At 43.3% G+C, this 21586-nt stretch overlaps 1 protein-coding gene across 6 annotated transcripts in view; it reads left to right on the forward strand.

Annotated features, from left to right (window-relative positions):
- Window positions 1-21586, forward strand: part of Pld1 (phospholipase D1) — a 194904-nt gene that overhangs the window by 34569 nt on the left and 138749 nt on the right. For 2 of the 6 annotated variants that reach the window (NM_001368667.1, NM_008875.4), the window contains exon 1: window positions 11144-11309. The exons of 3 other annotated variants lie outside the window; for them this stretch is intronic. The gene's annotated coding sequence lies outside the window, so the exon portion shown is untranslated. Of the gene's footprint in view, window positions 1-6662; window positions 6752-11143; window positions 11310-21586 lie in introns of those variants that run through there. One more of the 6 variants, XM_017319490.2, reaches the window with a different exon arrangement.

Genomic DNA, 21586 nt, shown 5'->3' on the forward strand with positions numbered 1-21586 from the left:
ATTTTATAGTGACATCTACATGAATCACAGCATGTGAAACCTCCAGGCGTACAATTCATCATATTTCCTCTTAGGTAAACACGATGCAAGATCAAGAGGTTGGTTTTGCTTTGTCTTTGTTTTGTGTATTGTTGGCTCTTGAAGTAAGAGTAGAAGTATTGGCCACTTGGGGGCACCCAGGCATTTATTTCACAAGGGCAAAGGAGGAAAGGAGATAAGTCAGTGTAGAAGGATGTTCAAGCGCAGGAACCCAGATGTCTGTGTTGAGGAACCTAAATGAAGCCTGACCCAGCTGACAGGCCAAGTGACTATTCACAGAAACTTCTGCATTCCAGGCAGTTTGAAGCCCCAGAGGAAGCCAGAGGTAGGAGAGCAGAATGCTCAGGATTGACCAGCTTTCCCAGGGTAGGACCCTCATCTACTTCGGACCCGGGCTGGATGCAAGGTGGAGGCACAGACAACAGAGACTGGAAGAGTGAAAATGGTGATAACCTATCAATGGAAACCACTAGCGTGAGCCATTGCATATACTGAAGATTTACAGATGCTCCTCAACTTCCAGTGAGATAGAGAATGATAGAGGAGGACACTGACTGTTTTCCAGTGGCCTCTGTGTGTGCATACAAGCATGTGCACTTGTAATACTCAGGAGGTACACCCACTGGCTAATCTGATGGAAGCAATACCTTCATTAAGAGTATCTCTTCCAGCAGGGCATGGTGACACACTTCTGTATCCCCAGGACTTGGAAGGCAGAGGCAGGCAAATCTCTGAGTTCAAGACCAGCCTGGTTTACATATCGAATTCCAGGACAGCCAGGGCTAAACGAGAAACCTAGTCTCAAAAAACAAAACAACAACAACAAAAAACAAAAAACAAAAGACAATAACAAACAAACAAATAACCAACAACAATTGTAACAACAACAAAACAAGATGTTGGGCATTCTCTAACAATAACCCAAAGTTGATCTCTGCACCTGTACACACGCTACACCTCTACACATGTGTACCTGTACACACACACACACACACTCATACACACACCTCTAAAATGCACAAATATAACCACTCTACCAAAACACACAGGGCGCTGTAGGGCACGCGCATCATATGGCTGACAGGATGCTGTAGAGCACGCGTATCATATGGCTGACAAGAACTGAGGAGCACTGCCACTGTCCAGAGTCACTAGAGACCATTTGTCACTAATCTAGGAGAGGATCCAAACTCAAAACTATTAAAGGCATTTGGCTTTGACATCATACTGAAGCTTAGAAAACGTGGCTTGAACCATGTAAATGGAGGACCATCTGTGAGTGACTGGCTGCCTTGTTTGCATGCGAGTCAGCAGGAATGTTCCCATGTTTCTTTTTCAGCGGAAACTTCATCAGATTGATGTTTTCTGGAATCTATTATATATGTATGCATATATACATGCATAAAAGACCTGCTCTCTATTTTGGGGGTAAGTAACAATATAGAATCCTTAAATAATATCTAGTCATACATTTTTATAGGATGGAACCATTAAAACTTTGAGCTTCAGTGTTCTCTGGCCTTCTGTGTTATTTAGTTACTTAGCAGATAGGACTCTATAATGTAGGGTCCGAGTCCTGTTTCCTCATGTGGCTCCTCCTTGCTTCAGGAAGACTGGCCAGGACTGGGTCCTTTCTTTAGTTTTGTGGGTTTACAAATTTGCTTGTATTAATTCAGCCAGGCACGAATGAACCATGTATTTGTTTAAAGTTAAATTGAGGGCTGCTGAGATGGCTCAATGCATACAGGAGCTTGCTGCTAAGCCTGATGACATGTGTTTGACACTGAGACCCACGTGGTGGAAGAAGAGGCAACTCCTACACATTGTCCTCTATCGGACACGGAAACACACACACAGACAGAGATGCAAAGAGACAGAGACAGAGAGAGACAGCAAGAGACAGAGAAAAACAGAGTGATAGGGGTGGGGGGGAGAGAATATGTTTAAAAGATTAGATTAACCATCACACTTGTGATTCCTCTCCCTGCCTCTCCTCCTATCAGGATGTCAGCAAACCCCAACCATGTTAAAATCATGATCGAACAGCTCAGTACCCTCCCCCAGTAGCTGAGTGAGTATACATGGAGAACACTCATACACAGCTCTGCCTATGTGCACATCGTTGGTCATCGCCCCCTCCCCTGGCTTTGCCTCCACTCAGTGAGCTGCCAGCCATGGCATAGTCCCCAGTGAGTCCCTTGTCTTGTCTTCCTGCATATCTCTGTTTCTTCCCTCAAACCTACATTTCCTCCTGCTTCTCTCAGCTAAAGATCTTATATGTCAAGGAGAGCCTACAGGTAGTCAAAAAGAATGAGACTATCTTCTCATGGTCAAACCCTCCTGTATAGAGCTGTGTGTGGCACTAAATCTGGTAGATAGTTTCTATGGTGCTGAGATTGAGCCCAGGGCTTCATGTATTCGAGGCAAGCCCTCTGCCAGCTGAGCCACAGCCCCATCCATCTCTCTGTTCTCCAGAGCAGAACTCTATGAGTAAGCTAATCTGTCTATACTGCTTCTAGTTCCTGCATGTCCTCCCCAATGTCTTATTATAAACCTTTCAGACTTCTGGAGTTGGCAGAGTCTTCAGGTGAGCGTTTGCAGACTACAGACAGGACCCCTCCATTGGTGTTTTGCTCCATTGTGTCTGGGTTTCCTGCCTTGGCTTCCTTAATAATGGATTGTACCTATAAGGCAAATAAACTTCTCAACCCCAAAATAGTTTTTGGTCAGTGTTTTTATCACAGGAATAAAAAGCAACCCAAGACACATAGCTTTTTACCCTTCTTCCTTAAGGTTTCTTTGGAGTGGCATTTCCCAGAGAGGCCTCTCCTGAACATGCAAGTGTGTCATTGCTCCTCAGGTCACCCCTCCCCTCCATCGTCCTGACTTTCCTGATTCCCCTGCTCTGGTTTTCACAGCATGTAACACTGACTGCTTTTACATTTATGTCTTTTTGTTGTTTGTTATCTTTTCAGTACTGGGAATCAAACCCAGGTTCATGAGCTTGCTCGGCAAACACTACCACTGAGCTATATCCTCAGCTGTAGCTTTTAATTTTTGGCAGTCTGATTTCCCTAATAGAGTATCATCTCCCTGAAGGCATGGGCTTTTGCACTGTATTATTAATTCTGATAATGAGGCTCACGTCATAGTGTGTGTTAAATAAACAAGTATTGAATGATTGACCTTGGCCAGGTCAACATTTCAGCCTTGGTTTTCTTCACCTGAAAAATGGACATAATAACAGTATCTATCATGTTGGTTACATATGAGTGCCAAATAAGATATTGAGTATCTTACTCATTATATATTGTGTGTATGATATGATATGTGTGCCATCATATTGCTACTATCACATTTCCCATTTTGTGACAGAATATATTATACATTAAATTATGAATGAATAGTTTTTAAGCTATGATGCTGTTTCTGTAGCTTTCTTTTGAGGCAGGTCTCCTGACTGCCGTTCTTTTTTGAGACACGTCTTATATAGTTCAGGCTGGCCACCAACTCTCTGGGTAGCCAGTATTCCCTTGAAGTTCTGATACTCCTATGTTGGGATTTCATGGATATACCACCATGCTTCATTTGAGTGGTACTGGAGACCAAACATGAGACTTTGCTCATAGTAGTCAAGTCGTCTACTAACTAGGCAGTTTCCTAAGCCCTAGTTTGGGGACACTAATTGTGCTTTGACTCTCGTCATTTTCAATTTCACCTTGGATTTGTTAGAAGGCAAGATCATGACAAATTGTGGGTTATCTGTTACTTGGTGCAGAGGGTTAATTGAGAATGACTTCCATAGGCTCATGTGTTTGAAACTAGGTCTCCGGTTGGTGGAACTGTTAGGGAAGGATTGGGAGGCATGGCCTTGGCGGAGGACGTATGTCACTGGAGTGAGCTTTAAGATTTCAAGAATCCGTGTCCTTCCCAGCCATCTCTCTGCCTTATGCTTGTGGATCAAGATGTAAACTGCTCCAACACCATGCCCGCCTGTCTGCTGTCATGCTGCCTGACCTCCTGGAACTGCACGCCCCTAAGAACCTCTTTCTTCTCTAAGTTGCCTTGGTAATGGTGTCTAATTACAGCAAAGGAAGCACTGAGGGACACGGGAATCCCATACTTAAATCCTGTAGGGAAGGAAGGAAATTTTCTAGGTGAGAAGGGAAATTATTCTGGGCTTGTTGCCCATTGAGTTCCTTCTTCCATTGAGTGGACCTGGGAGTTACACTTTCTTCCTTCCTGTATAGCCACACGGAGGGGGGTGGGGGTGGGGGGGTGGGGTTGCCTGCAGCATTCAGGTCAGCAGCAGGACAGTACAACTCTTCTGGTCCAGAAGTCCAGGGATGTAGCTGAGCGTGACCTTGAATCTCTTATTCTCCTCCCTCCACCTCCAAAGTGCTAGGATGAGAGATACGTTCCACCAAGATGAGTTTTTGGGACATGGTGATCAAGGCTGGCGCTTTGTGCAAGGTTTGTAAGGATCCTACAAATGAGCTACATCCCTAAGCTGCTTCAACTTTTTTTTTTAACTCATAAATTTCTCTATAATTAAAGCTAAATTATCATGATTGAAAAAAAAAAGGACACATAATTGAAGGTGAGCAGCCTGTGGACTGAATGACTTGTTAGGCAGTCCAACTTGAGACAGAATTTGCTTGGAATTTATACTGTTTTGTGTAAAACCACAATGATGTAGAGATCTTAAACAGGCTGGAGAGAGAACACTTGCTGTTCTCTCAGACAACCAGAGCTGGGTTCCCAACACCCTCATGGCAGCTCACAGCCACTTGTAACTCCAGTTCCAGAGGATCTGACCGGCTCTTCCAGCCTCCTCTGCCATTGGCACACACAAGCGCATTCAAACATGTGCACATACACATAGAGTAAAAATACAACATAGCTTTTAAAACACTGAATATATACTTTAGAGAGTTTTAGACACATGTACTTTCAATTGTGTGGTGTAAATTCTCAAAATGAGGTTACGTTTTCAGGGGTTAGACTAGATTTCAAAGTAATTTGCAGAAGTTAAGGAAATAAGCCTATAAAAGTGAGAGAAGCAAAATAAACTCACCACACAGGAGGAACCCTGACAGCTGCTGTAGACCGGGGTAGACATAGCAACAATGAGTACCATTGTCCTTTCCGGTCATCCTGGCAACACGAGTCACAGATCAAATAACCAATGCCAGTTGGCAGGCATGGAGGGCAGAGGACAAAGCCCCATGTTAGCTCGTCCCTCTAATTCCAAACTAATTGCTTTAGCAGAGGCTTCTGTTTGGGTTATGAGTGATGGAAAATTAAACAGGTGTATACTGTAAACCTCATAATTCACACGTTGACAACCAGAAGGGCTGTGACTGTGAATAGAGCCTGCGGAGAGGGTGGGGTGGTCACTAAGCTCTACCCTCACTGGGCTGTGACTGGAGTGGTGACGAGGGTGGACACTCCTGGACTCATGGCTGAGGATCCACTGTGTGGGTAACAGTTACCTCAAGCCAACAGGGTCTGGCTCAGCGTGGGGGTCAGAGAAGATATTGTTTTACAGGGCAGCTTCTGCTGAGGTCCAAGCAGAAGTTGAGTTGCCTGCCTTCAAGTCTGAGTCACTGAGGATCAGGTACATGAGGAAGGACATTGCTTGTATCAGTGGAGGGATGAATCTGGTTTTGAACTCTGCAACCAAATCCAAGTCATAGCATAGTGAAAACCATATTTGCTTTCTATTTTATTATTGTGGGGAAACCACACCATGGCATACATATGGAGGTCTGAGGACAACTGTGTGGTGTTAGTTCTGTCCATCCATCTTTTCATGGGTCCTGAGGATTGAGCTCAGACCACCAGGCTTCCAGGCAAGCACCTTTACACAATGAATCACCATCTCTCCCTGGGTCTCCTTTTCTGAATGCCATTCCTAAGAAACGTCTTATGACTTCCTCTTTCTTTTTTAATATTAATTTTTTATTTTTAATGCAGAGTCTCATGTAACTCGGGCTAACCTCTTTGAACTTAGTATTTAGCTAAGGATGACCTTAAACTTTAATTTACATATTATTTTATCTTTTTCTATCTGTAGGATTGTATGTGGTATGAGCTGGATGTGCATGCAAATGTGCATGTGTGTGAGTGTAGACATTCACCTGTGTGGACACCAGGGGGAGAATCTTGGTTGTTATCCTCACCTTCCACCTTGTTTGAGATGGCAGTTTCTTGTTTTTCACCTCTGTGTATGCCAGGCTGGCTAGGTGGCCCAGATGTCTAGGGATTTTCCTGACTATACCCGTCTTCCCATGCCCCTCCCCGAGAGCATTGGGATTGCAGATGTGCACTACTGCATCTGGAGTTCTGGGGATGCTAACTCCCATCTTCATGCTTGTGTGGTGAGTGCTTACCCTTATTTACTTTTACATTCATTCATCCAACATTGTATGTATGTGTGTGTGTCTGCTACCATGTGTATAGAGGGTAGAGGACAGGTGGCAGAGTTTGTTTGGTTCTCTTCTTCTACCATGTGAGTCCCAGGGTTCAAATCCAGCATCAGGCGTGGTGGGAAGTATATTTATTTTATGAGCCATCTTGCCTGGAAGCACCCATATTTACTTGTTTTTGTTTTGAGACAGGGTCTCTAGCCCAGGCTGGCCTAAGTAGCTGAAGATGACCGTGAACTTTTGATCCCCCTGTTTCTACATCCGAGGTGCTGGGAGTACAGGTTAGTCCTACTGCATGTGATTTATGCTGAGCTAGGGACTGAACCCAGGGTTATGTGCATGGCTAGGCAAGCGCTTTATCAAGTGGATTTTATCTGGGCCCCAAACTTGAACATTTAAAAACACTAACATGTCTGTCCGTGATGTCTTCTCTTCTTCTTTGCCTCGTCCTTCCTCCTCGAGTCTCCACCATGCTTCCCCGTCACACTTCAGCGGGTGAAATCAGAGGGCTCCTGCCTTCCCCATGGCATGCACATTCTGCCAGCATCCCAGGCTGAATATGCTTCCTCAAAGGATGCTCACTGCTATCCCATGTCCTCTGCTGGGGCACCCCTCCCCTCCCCTGTCATTTCCAGCTCTGTCCTGGATTGCTTCTCTGGAGTCTACTGAGGCCTGCCTCAGGCAGTCCTGGTCTGCTTACCTTCTCCAGAGTCTGGCAGAGCACGTGCCAGTCCAGTACAGTGTCCCTCTGTGGCCAGTGGAAAACATCGCACAACCAACCTTGGATACATATCGATTTAGATTATATACATCCTTTATATAAAATGACACGATATGCCTGAAACTTACATATCTTTCATAGGCTTTAACTGGCCTCAGCAAGATTCCTTATGAAACATGGTATAATACATATGCTATTTAGAGTTGCTACATTGTAGGTTGACTGTTTTACAGCATGACAGCAACTGTGCTGCAGCTGCATAGGGGACAATGATAAGAAAGGTCCAGACATGTTTGGACATGGTTTTCCCTCAGCTTTTACCCCATCTGAGGTTGGGATAGATGTGAAGGGTCAGAGCTCATGGTTAGGAAAAGGGACTTACTTTAGTTTAGACCCAGCTCTGTGGCTGTGGACAGTCAATACGTTCCCAATACACTTGGATGGCTCTCCTGTCATGTGTTAGTCAGGTACAGTAAAGGGGACATGAAGCTTAAGTGAATTTATACTGGTAGTGCTCCTCGCATCCAGACCCGACTCATAGCAGAAGCTTCAACAATGCCTGCACTGTTAAGCTAAACACTTGGGCATCTTTAAAAGCTGCATCCTAATGTAATTTCATTTTGCTGGGGTTTAAATATTTGCCACCCTTAGTGAAGTTGACTTCAGGCTTTTATTTTAGAAATATTAACTTCTTGACTCTAGCTGCATATGTATCAAAAGATGGCCTAGTCGGCCATCACTGGAAAGAGAGGCCCATTGGACACGCAAACTTTATATGCCCCAGTACAGGGGAATGCCAGGGCTAAAAAGGGGGAGTGGGTGGGTAGGGGAGTGGGGGTGGGTGGGTATGGGGGACTTTTGGCATAGCATTGGAAATGTAAATGAGTTAAATACCTAATAAAAAATGGGAAAAAAAAAACAGGGCCACTTTGAAACTCATTGAGATAGCTCAGTCAGTAAAGTGTTTTTTTTTTTGAAAATACAAGAATTTGAGTTTGATGTAAAAACCCATTTTTTAAAGCTGGATGTGCTAATAACAATAAAAGCTTGGCATGCCCCCCAGTGCTTGCAATCCCAGCTCTGAAAAGGTAGAGACAGGTAGGTCCCCAGACTCACTAACCAGCCAGCCTAGCCTCATTGGTGAGTTCTAAGCCAGTGAGAAAAATCTGTCTCAAAATAAGTATGTGGCACCAAAGGCATTGAAGCTATCCCCAGAGCTCCTCTACCTGCAAACACACACAAAATAAATAAAAATGAAAGAATGTTTAAATAAAATAAAAGCATTATCCCACAAAAAAAAAAAGAAATATTAACTTATACAACACAAAAGGGTGTCTTTTGTGTGAATACAGTCTAGCACACTTCTGGACGCACCTGTGGAGGTCAGAGGATAACCTCGGGTGTGGGTTCTTATCTTCTTGCACCACATAGCTTGAGGAAAAAGTCTTTGTCTGTCCCCCTACCCCACACAATTATACACTGCTGTGTGCCAGGCTGTTTGGCTCCTGAACTATCTGGGATTCTTTGTTTTCTACCTCCCACGACTCTATTCGAGGGCTGAGATTATACACACAAGCTGCTATGCCCAGCTGTCTCTGGGATCTTGGGATTTGAACCCATGTTCTGCCCTTACACAGCAAGTGTTTAACGAGGCTGTCTTTGCAGCCTGCATTTGCTTCAGCTTTTAAGACATCTCAAGTAGACCAGGCTGACATCATACTTTACAGCTGAGAATGGCCTAGAGTTTATGGTCCCTCCTCCTCCTGCCAGCCCCTTCCAAGTACTGGGATTACAGACGAGCTACCACACCCACTGGTCCTTTAGATCAACCCCAGAGCTTTGTAGGTACCAGGCAAGCATGCTATATCCCAAAGCTTAAAGGGAAATACATTTTGTTGGAAAAGATAAATCCTAAAGATAGCTTATTTATTTATTTATTTATTTATTTATTTATTTATTTATTGCTGTAGGGTTTTACTGTGTAACTAGGACTGACCTCAAACTCAGGGTCCCCTGCCTCACCCCGTGGAATGCTTCTGGAATTAGATGTGCCCCCACATCCAGGGAGAAGAAGCTTTAGAGAATGAAGCTATGTCACTAGCTCACCTAGCTGAGTCGGGGGTCTATCTGAGACTTCCTTGGGAATTCGAATGAACTGTTTTTTATGATTTATGTTGGCAAACTCAAGCCACATGAAAGAGATGACTTTAGGTTTAATTGCTTTCTGGCATCGATATTTCCCAGAAATCTACTTTTGTAGGTGAGAACGTTTTAATGATTCCTAACTGCACTTCAGTGTTAAAGGGACTGGCTCTTCCTGTTCTTCCACTGTCAAGCCCTCTCCTTCCCCTGAGGTCTCTTAGAACATTCCAGGCGTCTCCTGTTTCTGCCAGCAGGTGGGGTACTGGCACTTATAAATCCACTGTTACTTGCTCCAGCCTGGTTTTCTTCTCTCAGTGCTGGGATTCTCCTGTCTTCCCTGATTTTTATCTCCAGGAGAAACTGTTGGACTAGGGCCTGGATTAGGGAGATGAAGAGGTGGATGTTAGATCTGAGCTGTCTCTGGGTTTGCCTGCCTGACGTTGTGGCGCTAACAAACACAAATCCCTTATGTGTCATAGGTGTTGAGTAACTTAGCTTTATCATCTAAGTTCTGCTCGGCAGCAAATGAATCAGGTTTTCCTTGCCTTGTTTGAGCCTGTGTTACACTACAGAGGAAATTTAGCTTACTATGTTAAAGTAGATCCGATTTAAGTAAATTAGAACTTTATATAAAAATAGCAAGTCTTTGAAACATTATTCCTGGGGTTGAAAAGTAGGTAACAATTGTATTTATTGTGAGTAGGTTATGTTAAAAGGCTGAGTGAACTGTTTAGGGTTTAGTCACTTGAAAAAAATTATCAATTACTTTTATGTAGAATAAAAACTGAATTTAGTTTGTTTATTTTGAAACCAAGGTATATGATATTAAGAAACAGTAATGATGCATTTGAAAATATCTTTTTAAGGAGATATGGTGGTATATGACTTTAATCTCAGCACTCAGGAGACAGAGGCTGGTAGATCTCTGTAAATTTAAGGCTAGCCTAGTCTACAGAGTGAGTTCCAGGACAGCTAAGGCTGATAACACAGAGAAACTTTGTTTGTTTGTTTGTTTGTTTGTTTGTTTGTTTGCCAGTACACATGTGTCTGAATGTATGTGTTCATGTGGAGGCCAGAGGATGGCACCTGGGAGCCGGTTCTCTCCTTCACCCTGTGGGACCTGGGGCTTGAACTCAGGCCATCAGTCTTGGCAGCAAGCGCCCTTTCTTGCTTAGCCATCATCCTGGCTCCTTGTGGGGAGGATCTTTTTATCCTACAAATATATCTTAAGTGACAAACTGATATAAAGAAAGCTGACTTACAGATTTATAGACAAATCAGACCTGACATTAGGAGGCTCTTTGACAGATTTTTCTTGTGACCTATATTAATATTTGAGCATTTGTAATGAAGTTTTCAGCTTGTTCTATATTATGTAAAAAATGGAAAGCTAGCGACAGTATGAGTCTGACTCTCAGAAACAATAATGCTGTATATCTTATTATACAGTCTGAAGTTACAGTGCTGTATGTTTCAGGATCAGCACCCAACTTAGGCAACACTTATAAAAGTCATTTCATGGCCCCAACGGAGGGGAGACTGTACTGCCCTTGTTTAACGTGAATCAGCCTTTTAGTGCAATGTCTAGGGGACACAAGTGAATGACAGTTCTCTTTGTTTTAAGTGTGTGCTCTGGCTTTCTTCGGCAACCAGTGCAAAACTGAAGCCTTAGCTCTAGTCTGTGTGGCTTTTCTTTTCTCACGGCAGAGTGTCTACTTAGCATATGGGGCGTGGTTTCAAGTTCATTATTGAAGCTTATAGGCTAAAGTGCTCTGTGGGCTTGACCGGCTTGAATTGCCTTTAGGGAGCCTGCCAAAGCTGAGCTTGGGAACAGGACGGCTTCCCCTGTTTATGTGGATTTGTAGGGTAGCCAACTCCCCCCCCCCTCGACTTTCAACTGCTTTGGACATTAGCTTCATAGGAAGAATTCATTCTTTAGAGTAAAATGGAGCACCGCTTTTTGCCAGGGGCCCCAGGTTAGTAACGCTTTGAACTTTCTGTTTTGTGTCAGATTTTCTTTCTGTGCCATCAGGGAGTTGGAGTGTCAGCTAGGAGAAGGCTTGTGCTATTGCTGCGTTAGAAAAGAATACTTTTGATTCTGTTGATCCTGCGGGGCTGGGGAGGGAGGGGGTGGCTACATTTTTCTGACTACGATATTTTTTCTGTCAATCTAAATGGAGCCAAGAGGAAAGAGCGTATTCGTGTTGGAGTCGTGGTTTAAAGGGTTGTAATTGTTTGTAAGCATTTTTTGCTTCCTTTTTTTTTTTTTTTTTTTTGGTAATGACTTTCTCTGTGTCCTCCCAGTATGGCTAGGCAGAACTCTGGTTTTATGCATGGTGATGTTATTTTAGTTTTTGAGCTAAGAGGCGTGTTGTATTCTAGCAAGCCCCACCTCACACTCCACTTGTTGGATATGGTTTTCCCTGGGGCCTGCTCCTCGGAGTTCTAGCTGATCAGATGTCATGTCATTTTTACTTTATAGACTGTCCTGTGAAATACCTACAGAATGACTGATACGGGTGGAGTGTCCAGGTGGGCTCAGAGGGGACCTGGGTCCTCCTGGGCTTGTTGCTGTTTTTATTCAAGTAGCTCCCTAGAATAAGAGGTCACCCTAAAGTACATATGCCCGTAAAATTGGAGTGTGATGTGCAAGACATGAAAGTAGTGTTAATAATAATAATAAAGAAATGAAGTCAATAAAATTAAGAGAATAGCTCCCTCAATTTCCCGGAGTTAAAGAGCTCAGTTCATTTGCCCCGGAGGCATCTGGCAGGAGACCACTCTACAAGACAGGCTCCGTTTGACACTGTTTCAAAGTGTGTACTTCTTGGGAACTGGCTTCTCTTTGCCTTGTATAGGTAAGGTACATCAGTTCAAATGGATAAACGAATATTTTAAAATATGCTAATATATGCTATTGTGTGTCTACTAATGGCTAGTCTCTTCTCTTTTTGACCCAATGGGACAGTCAGTGCATCAGCGTCTGTTTTATCATCTTTTTCATTTAAGTATTTTTAAAGATGGAGGAAAAATGGAGACAGAAGTATTCGTGTGTTCATGTGTTTGTGTGCATGTGTGTGTGTGCGCGTGTGCGTGTGTGCAAGCACATAGTCTTTAAGGTACTAAATTTTAAGGACCTTGTTATTTCCTGTCTCCGCTGAATCTGAAGCTATAAAGTAAAGGCTGTAAGCCATTACAGATTATGACCATGGACTTTACACCCCTAAGATTGGTAGTACAGTTACATTACTGCCCCCACCTCCCCAGATATGCCCTTTAACCTCAAATCTGCCAGGCAGCTTTGCCTTCTCAAAAAGAGACAAAGATTGATCCAGCTTTACTGTACTTTAAGTGTATACCATGTGTACACTCCCACTGCAGACGGCTGTGCTGTTGTCTAATTATTAATTATTAAATGCTTTGGGGAGGCTCAAGAGAGGGTCTCTCTGTGTAGTCCTGGCTATCCTGGAATTCACTATGTAGACCAAGGTGACTTTAAATTCAGGTCCTCCTGCCTCTGCCTCCTGAGTGCTAGGAGTGAAGGTCTGTGGCACCATGTTCACCCAAATGCTATTAATTTAAATCTTTTTTTTTTCAAATTTTTATTAGATATTTTCTTCATTTACATTTCAAATGCTATCCCGAAAGTCCCTTATACCCTCCCCACGCCCTACTCCCCTACCCACCCACTCCCACTTCTTGGCCCTGGTCTTCACCTGTACTGGGGCATATAAAGTTTGCAAGACCAAGAGGCCTTTCTTCCCAATAATGGCCGACTAGGCCATCTTCAGCTACATATGCAGCTAGAGATGTGAGCTCTGGGGGTACTGGTTAGTTCGTATTGTTGTTCCACCTATAGGGTTACAGACATCTTCAGCTCCTTGGATACTTTCTCTAGCTCCTGTGTTCCATCCAATAGATGACTGTGAGCATCCACTTCTGTATTTGCCAGGCACAGGCCTGGCCTCACAAGAGAGAGCTATATCAGGGTCCTTTCAGCAAAATCTTGCTGGCATGTACAATAGTGTCTGGGTTTGGTGGCTGATTATGGGAAGGATCCCCAGGTGGAGTAGTGTCTGGATGGTCCATCCTTTCGTCTTAGCTCCAAACTTTGTCTCTATAATTTCTTCCATAGGTATTTCCCTATTCTAAGGAGGAATGAAGTATCAACACGTTGGTCTTCCTTCTTCTTGATTTTCTTGTGTTTTGCAAATTGTATCGTGGGTATTCTAAGTTTCTTCTAATATCCACTTATCAGTGGGTGCATATCAAGTGACTGCTTTTGTGATTGGGTTACCTCAGTAAGGATGATATCTTCCAGATATATCCATTTGTATGAAGAATTTCATAAATTCGTTGTTTTTAATAGCTGAGTAGTACTCCATTGTGTAAATGTACCACATTTTCTGTATCCATTCCTCTGTTGAGGGACATCTGGGTTCTTTCCAGCTTCTGGCTATTATAAATAAAGCTGCTATGAACATAGTGGAGCATGTGTCCTTATTACAAGTTGGAACATTTTCTGGGTCTATGCCCAGGAGAGGTATTGCTGGATCCTCCGGTAGTACTATGTCTAATTTTCTGAGGAACCGCCAGACTGATTTCCAGAGTGGTTGTACAAGCTTGCAATCCCACCAGCAATGGAGGAGTGTTCCTCTTTCTCCACATCCTCGCCAGCATCTGCTGTCACCTGAATTTTTGATCTTAGCCATTCTGACTAGTGTGAGGTGGAATCTCAGGGTTGTTTTGATTTGCATTTCCCTGATGATTAAGGATGTTGAACATTTTTTCAGGTGCTTCTCAGCCCTTCAGTATTCCTCAGTTAAGCATTCTTTGTTTAGCTCTGTACCCCATTTTTGTAATGGAGTTATTTGAATTTCTGGAGTTCAGCTTCTTGAGATCTTTGTATATATTGGATATTAGTCCCCTATCAGATTTAGGATTGGTAAAAATCCTTTCCCAATCTGTTGGTGGCCTTTTTGTTTTATTGACAGTGTCTTTTGCCTTACAGAATTTTTTAAATGAGGTCCCATTTGTCTATTCTTTGCAATTTTATGAGGTCCCATTTGTCTATTCTTGATCTTAAAGCACAAGCCATTGCTGTTCTGTTCAGGAATTTTTCCCCGGTGTGCCCATATTAATTTAAATCTTAAAGGGGATCATTGATAGCTGGTGGTTTTAAAGAAAAATATAAAAGCTATTTTACTCACTGATTGCTTATCTGTGCTGAGTGAAATATGGATAAAATCTGTATGAAGTCACACAGTTTATGTGTCCTGGCCAAATCATCTTGTTCGAATGTGCCTGGAGATTTTTATTTTTCCACCTGGCAATGACACACAGTGACAACATATCTCTGGTTGAAATAGAAATAAACAAACTGACAAAGAGTGCTATAACTGGGAAACCATCTCCAAGTCAGAGATCTAGGGGCTTTCCAAGAGCACATACACACAAGAAATATATTTTCTCTAATCATAAGGCCTATGGAGGCTATGAAGAAGGGTGCTTGATTTCTAAAACCCAGGGCTAGACTACGTGAGCCAACTAGACTTCCACCTTACGACAGTCAGGCAGTTCTCATTGTCCTGACAGACTGGTCGAGCACACCCTGCATTACGACTCCTTTGGCTCACATTAAGCAGCTAGCAGCACTTGGCTGGCTCTATGCCACCATATCTCAAACTGAGCTCTGAGCTGGTTAACTTTTTATCCCACATTGGCTTTTCATTCAAGGCACTGGAGATACCCCATGCCCATCAGGCAGTTTATGCCCCATCTGAGGACCCGGCAGCATGCCATGCCAGTTTTTCTCTTAGAGTGAATCTGAGACAAAGTTAGGGACAGCCCTTGGGCAAATGGAACACCTGGCCATGGCACACATCTAGAACCAAATCGTCCCAGAACACAAGACTGAGGGGGAGGACATGAACAGCCAAGAGCAGCTGTGCTGTTAGAGGTGCATGTCTGCCCGCACATCTCCAGTTAATCAGTGAATTCCATTCATACCTCAGATCGCTCTCCTCCCCATAGTCTTTGCTGTACAAAGTCTGGGAGGCTCTTGAGCCACAGTGTGGGATCCTGACAGACTTTATTTAGGGGACATTAGTAAGTTCTGCATTCTCTGCCTTTACCATCCTTAACCTCATGGGTTTTTTTTTTTTTTACCTTAGCCTTGCTTACTCAAGACACTGGCATGCATAGGTCTTGTGTTCATACATCAAACAGCAAGGGACAGGATAATCCCATCCATCCTGGGAATTCACTGTTTTCAGAATGACAATAAGAACTATCTTCTATCTTCCCAGGATTGCAGAAACTGAGAGAGTATTCTCCCACAGTTTATCAAATCACACACCTTTACTGGTTCTGAAGAACCCAAAGGAAGTTTGAGCTGATGTGTCCTGGAGTGGTACAGGGAGTGGTCACAATAGGAGCAGTGATGTACTGGTCATAGCAGTAATAACTGCCACTCAACAGATTTCCTGGTATGGCTACTCTTCTGAGTCTTTTATTCCATCCTCTTAGCTACCCCTAAAAGCTTGGCTGTGTTAATTATACGTGTTTTACAGCTAGCAACTACCCTAGAGAGTCCAGTAAGGCCAAATCAGCCACAGGATTGTGTCTTAGAGGAAGTTCAGTGCTGGAGAAGACAGGTATGATTGCTTTCTTAGGAAATGTCCCTGGTGTTCATTATACTAGTGACAAAAAAATCATATTAGTGCTGACATCTGTGCTGATATTCCCATCAAAGGTGTGCCTGTTAGTTAACCCCTGTCATTCAGGAAGGTGTGCCCTTCCTGTCCTTCCTCCACCTAGACATGTGTGAGCTTGTGCTCTGCTTTCCAACCAAAGTAGAGAGGTTGTCTGTGGCTAGTCAGTAATACCCGTGATGGGCTGGGGAGATGGCTCAGTTAGTGAACTAGCTGTTCACGAATACGAGGATCTTAGCAGTCATGTAGAGGAGAAAGAAATAATAAAAAAAGCTAGCCACAACCATACTCACCTGTGATCCCAGCACTGGGCTAGTAGACACAAGAGGATCCCTTGGGCTTGCTGGCCAGCCAGCATAGCTGAATCAGTTGAGAAAGATCCTGTATCCAAAATAAAATGGAGAGCGATGGAGGGGGACCCCTGACTTCAACCTCTGGTCTCCATAAGCTTGCACTTACATGTGTGCATGCATCCGTACCTCACACCACCCTCCCCAACACTCCCTACGAAAGCCTGGAGGTGGCCAGTTTGTGTGGATGGATAGAAAGCTTAGCAAATTGCACACTGTCTTAAAGCTAGTTTGGGGGATTTTCTAGACTTTCCAAGTCTAAAATTATCAAACCACTCAGCTAGGGAACTTGTTATTGTTTAGCTTTCGGCCCTCTTCATTCCTGCCCAGCATGACTTCCTGTTGATGAACAAAGCTTGGGTTATTCTGTCAATCCTCAGGGCTTTCTGAAGCTATGCATCCTGAAGTTTACTTAAAAATGTAAATACTCATTTAAAAAATGGAACATGAACAAATTATGCTCAATTTAGCAAAAACATAGAAGTTGGCAAAAAACATTTAGAAGGTTGATTGATTTATAGCAGTATAGCTCATGTAGAGTAGGGACTAGTTTTGCTTGTGTATCGCGCCCCCGCCCTTACCCGTCTCTGCTCACATGTATGTGGTGTGTGTGTGTGTGTGTGTGTGTGTAACCAGGTCTCATGTATCTCAGATTGGCTTCAAACTCAATATGTAGCCTTCAATGGTCTTGAACTTGTGATCCCCTTACCTCTATGTCCTAAATGCTACAAGTTCGGATTTGTGCTACCACACGTAAATTATACAGTGCTGGGTCTGAACACAGGGCTTTGTAAGGATTAAACAAGCTCTCTACCAGCTGAGTGCCCATTCTCAGCCATAGGTATGATTTCAGTAATCTCAAATTTTTAATCTAAAGTTTTTCTTCCTTCCTCTTTATTTTTATTTCTCTGCGATAGGATCTCTCTGGGTAACCTCATCTATCCTGAGACTTCTGTGTAGAGCTGGCTAGCCTCTAACTCACAGAGATCTACCTTCGTTGGCCTCACAACCGCTAGGATTAGAGGCATATGCCATCATGCCTGGGTACCTTTTTCTTTAATAGGGATTTATTATTATTATTAGGAGTAGTATTTGTGTGTATTCAGTGCAGCTGTCTGTGTGGCATGTGTGGGGTCCAGAGGGTGTCTGTCATAGGGATGTCTTCTTCAATTGCTTCTCCAACCTAGGTTTTCCGAGTGTGAGTCTAGCCTCACTGAACCATGCGCTCACTACTGTAGGTTGGACTATGAGCCCCCTAAGAGCCAGTATCTCTGCCCTGTGTGTGTTGGGGGGGGGGTGCGAGGTAAAGGTTCATGCCACCATATGATGGTGTGTGTGTGTGTGTGTGTGTGTGTGTGTGTGTGTAGAGGTAAAGGTTTGTGCCACCATACCGGGCTGTCACACAGGTACTGCGGATCCAGACTTGGGTCTTCATGCTCGCCCAGTTAGCACTATCCACTCAGTCATCTTCCCAGCCCAAGGCTTTATTATGTTTTTTTTTAATCATACAAATCAACACTGATCAAGGTTAAGAGGTGAGAATTAAGGCAAGATGACTTTGTATACTTGATGACATCACCTTAATAATTGAAACATCAGCATAGGAGAGGCCCTTGGATGTGTTCTTCACATACGCAGTGCTTTGGTGACAGTTGTTTAGTCTGACAGCTTTGATGATGTGCAGAAAGAGTGTGCCAGCATCCTGAGGCATCCTCAGAGAAGATGAGATGATGAAGATGGGAGAAACCTGGGAATGAACAGCTTTCTTTTTCCATGTTCTCATTTAATACACTCAACATGTCACTGAAGCTGTAAGCTCTCAAGTCCACAGGTTCTGGAGACCCCATGGGAGCTTGTAGAGTTTCTGCAATTTCCCTATTGCTTCTATTTTTTGCTATATCCCCTCTGTCCAATTTAGCACATTCCTGTGACATATAATGTAATGCATGAAGCAACATTTCCATTTGTTCTAGGTTGGGAAAATTAAGTAAATTACCCAACTTTTACTGAATGGTATTAAAGGCAGGCCACTGCTTCCAAGGAAAACCAAACGGCCTCCAAGCCTTGCCGTGGTTCTCATGATAGTTGTTTGAACATTTTGTTCTTGGTACCACACATCTGGTTCCCATGTTTATTCTGGAAGAGTACAGTCACATGGGGGTGACTAAAGGATACTTGATCCTGAATCTTGGATGTTATTTTATTGTTGTTGTTTTAATTTTCTTGAGAGAGGGTTTCATGGAGCCCAGGCTGGCCTTAAACTCCTGGTCTTCTTGCCTCCCCTTCCCTCCCAAGGGCTGGTCTCACAGGTGTGCACCAGCATGCCTAGTTTGTAAATTATTATTTTTATTTATTTGTATGTATATGTATGTTTCGTGTGTGTGTGTGTGTGAATGTGAATGCCACATGACATGGCATTCACATGTCATGAGACATGTGACACACATGTGTGTAGAGGTCAGAGAGCAAAGTTTGTAGGAGCTTCTTAGGGACTGAACTCTGGCTCTAAGACTTAGCAGCAGGCACCTTAGAACCTGCTGAGCCATCTATCTCCCTGACCCCGGATATTGTGTCTGGACATCCATCTTGATATTATATAATTGATATGTGACGAAGCTGACCCCTTTAGATCTGTAGTTCCGTGGTGTTCAGCAAAAAGTTACGTGGACATCACAATAACCCACTTTAAAAATATTTTCATCACTCTCTGAGACCTTCAACTTCATTTCTGTAGGCATCCCTTGTTCTCCCTTCTGCTTGGCTGGGTCTGCCCATACTGAACATCTTATCTGGTGGAGTCAGTAGATGAGACTACTGGAAATTTTAGTTTCATGCTCAAAGGTGCATCAGGGACACACCCTGGTTACTGCACAGGGCCCCTCTCTTCCCTGGTGTCTGGCAGTGTGAAAGAAAGACAGACTGACACAGGGCCATTGCCTAGTTCACTACACTAAGTTATTTTGTCTTTAAGAGCTCCAGATTCTTTCTCTACTCAGTTTTTAGAAAGTTAATAGGAATACGTAACATTAATATGAGATAGTTGTAGTTATATTGCAAAATCGTTAGAGAGATCACTAGTATCAGTTGTGACCATGAATGAATGACCCAAGCCCCTGGAAAGTTTAATTACCACATCTCTGAAATAGAAATAATAATACCAGAATTACTTTGGAGGCTTTTTAAGATGTCAGACGTGTATATAAAATGCCCACCACACTGTTGATGCATTAGGCCTATTAAGCAAGTATTAGTTATTCTTCACTGAAATAAACTGGTAGGTGCTATTCTATGTCATTTGTTAGGAGTTTGCTTATATTCTGCTCAGGATTTGCATTAGTGTGTAAGAAAATTTACATACTAGTAAATACATACAAAGAAAGGAAATATGCAAACAAGGAACCACAGCTAATAGTGCTGTCAGAAAGACGTTATCAAGGGAGTACATAAATAATGAGACTCACAGCTAGCATTTATGTACCTGGCTTTCTTTCTTCTTCCTCTCTTTCTCTCTCTGTTCTCTTCTTCCTTCCTCCCTCCCATCCATCTTTCCTTTCCTCTCTTTCCTTTCTTTTTTTTAAAAAACAATTTCTTTATTAGATATTTTCTTCACTTACATTTCAAATGCTATCCCGAAAGTCCCCTATTACCTCCCCCTCCCCTGCTCCCCAACCCACCCAGTCCTGCCTCCTGACCCTGGCATTCCCCTGTATTGGGGCATATGATCTTCGAAATACCAAGGGCCTCTCCTTTCAATGATGGCCGACTAGGCCATCTTCTGCTACTATGCAGCTAGAGACATGAGCTCTGCTGGGGTACTGGTTAGTTCATATAGTTGTTCCCTCTCTTTCCTTTCTCTTCTATCTTTCCTGGAATACTGACAGTAGACTCCAGAGTTTTGCACATGCTAGGCAGTTACAGCCTTATCTCTTACCCTGAGGCCTATTCTTTGTCTTGTTTTAATCAATTAATTACCTTACTAATTTTGTAATTGTTGTTGAGATAGGGTTGAGACAGGCTTGGAACTTTTGGTGTAGACCACTTGGCTGGCCTTGAGAGATCCACTTGCCTCTGTTTCCCAAGTGCTGGGGTTACAGGCATATGCTACCATGCCTAGATACAGCAAGTTTATAAGAAACCCTTCTTTGAATGTCTTTCTTTTGAAATGTGAGAACAGTGGGCAGATATGATCAAATGACAGCCCTGGTTGGGAGAATCTTTGCTCATGCTTAGTCTGTTCTCCTACCTGTGGGAGATGAGTTCTCAGTAGGAATGAGTTCAGCATCTCACTATACAGCATAGTGTACCTAGCTGTATATATGTGTGCATGAGCTTGTGAGTGTGTGTGTATGTGAGAGTGTGTGTGTATGAGTGTGTGTGTATGAGTGTGTGTGTATGTGAGTGTGTGTATATGTGAGTGTGTGTATATGTGAGTGTGTACGTGAGTGTGTATGTATGTGAGTGTGTGTGTACGTGAGTGTGTGTATGTGAGTGTGTATGAGTGTGTGAGTGTGTATGTATGTGTGTGTGTGTGTGTGAGTGTGTGTGTGTTTGTGTGTGTGTAGTGTGAGCACTGATGAGTAACTAGAATCAGAACCCAAACTGTCTTCAAAACCATACCATTAAGTTAACAATGCTTAATCAATACAACCAGTTTCCTTGATAGTAGTTCGGGTGAACAGACTATGCTCACACATGTTAGACTAAAGTGCACACTCTTATTGGTAGCCCTGTTCCTTGGTTCTCATAATTCTTTCTGCATAGAAACACCAAGACCCAAACACACATTCCCCTTACCACCTCTGCCCTTGTTCAAACAGTCACAGTCTTGCTTATTGTTTCTTTGGGTTATGAATTCCAACCCACATGTACCTTCTGCTTCCTGGATTGGGCTTTCTGTTCTTGTATGCTCAGTCACCTCCTGTGTGGCTTCAAGAATCCTTGGGCAGACTTCCAAAGGGCTTGGATTGAGCACTTCCTGCTCCCACTTCCTACTTACGTTCATGCTCAGAATTCACTGTCACCTCCTCTGACTATGCTCCAGAGGGACACTTTTGATTGTCATTGTCTCCTTAAACCCTATCTTAGCACCCGACACATGACAACTATTCAAGCGTGTAGAAGGGAGGCTATTGACCTGAGTACCTATTCCTTACTATGCATGGTTGATGAGACATAGTCTTGGGTGTAGAA

This window comes from Mus musculus, chromosome 3 (genome assembly GCF_000001635.26).
Source record: "Mus musculus strain C57BL/6J chromosome 3, GRCm38.p6 C57BL/6J".
Taxonomy (NCBI): Eukaryota; Metazoa; Chordata; class Mammalia; order Rodentia; family Muridae; genus Mus; species Mus musculus.